This window comes from Magnolia sinica, chromosome 16, assembly GCF_029962835.1.
Source record: "Magnolia sinica isolate HGM2019 chromosome 16, MsV1, whole genome shotgun sequence".
In the NCBI taxonomy this organism is placed as follows: Eukaryota; Viridiplantae; Streptophyta; class Magnoliopsida; order Magnoliales; family Magnoliaceae; genus Magnolia; species Magnolia sinica.
The window spans coordinates 29,442,360-29,443,481 of NC_080588.1; the positions used below are offsets into that span (position 1 = coordinate 29,442,360).

General features: G+C 43.7%; 1 non-coding gene across 1 annotated transcript; it reads left to right on the forward strand.

The window, feature by feature from the left end:
• Nucleotides 1–576: 576 nt before the first annotated feature.
• On the forward strand, nucleotides 577–683 carry LOC131230064 (small nucleolar RNA R71). The gene has a single exon (XR_009163791.1). It is a non-coding gene; the product is annotated as a small nucleolar RNA R71 (small nucleolar RNA).
• The last annotated feature ends 439 nt before the right edge of the window (nucleotides 684–1,122 follow it).

The window sequence follows — 1,122 nt, forward strand, 5'->3', positions numbered from 1 at the left end:
TAACGTGTGGCATTTCCTCAAAATATACGCAGGCCCACAACTCCTAGTTTGAGTATCGCATCGATATGTGAGACGCGACATTGGAACCGCAGCGACGACACGGTCGTTAGGGTACAAGTTTCGAGTTGAGCTGACTCAGATATACGGGATGTGACTTAGGGTCACGTGCAAATGTCGTTTACAAGTCACAGGTGACCAGAATTCGACGGGGAGGATCGCGGGAGCCTAAGGAACAGTACGGACCAGGATACGGGCCTTACAACTTCCTTAGCCTTATCCTTCCTAAGTTCCATGACCTTGACCTTCCTTGTAAGACTGGCCACTTTAGCATTTATATCATCATCCTCTTTTACCAAGTATATCCCACCTCTCTCCCTTGCTTGAGTATGCTTAGATGTGGTGCTAGATTTTAGGGTGATATCCCATGATTGTGCGGTTTCAGCGAGTTTGTCAAAGTAACCCCACACTTCATCGATATTCTTGTTCATGAACTCCACATAGCACATCGTCTCGACGAATTGGCGCATGGAAGATGTCAGTCCATCGTGGAAGAAAGTTGTTATGCACCACGTTTCAAAACCATGTTATGGGCATGAACTGACGAGATCCTTGAACCGCTCCTAACATTGGAAGAATGTTTCATCTTCCTTTTGCGCGAAGTTCATAATCGATTTCCTGATGGTGTTCATCTTATGGTATGGAAAGAATTTTTTTTATGAACTCCTTCATCATGTCATTTCATGTGCCAATAGATCGTGGACGTAGTGAGTGCAACCATGTCTTAGCTTTCTCTTTCAAGGAGAAAGGAAATAGTTTCAACCTGACCGTGTCCTCGAACATATTAGGAAAGTATAAAATGTCTATAACCTCGTCAAACTCTTGCAAGTGCAGGTATGGACTTTCAAATTCAAGTCTAAGGAACTTTGGAAGGAGTTGGATCACTCCAGGCTTGATATGCATGTTTCCTATATTTCCTGGAAAAACCATATATGAGGGCATGCTCACCCCTGCCGGTTGTAAGTAATCTCGTAAAGTACGAGGCGGGGGTGCGTGGTGTACCTCATTCTCATTTGTGACTGATTCATTGGTTAATTCATAAATTAATTTGCAGCCATAACCTTA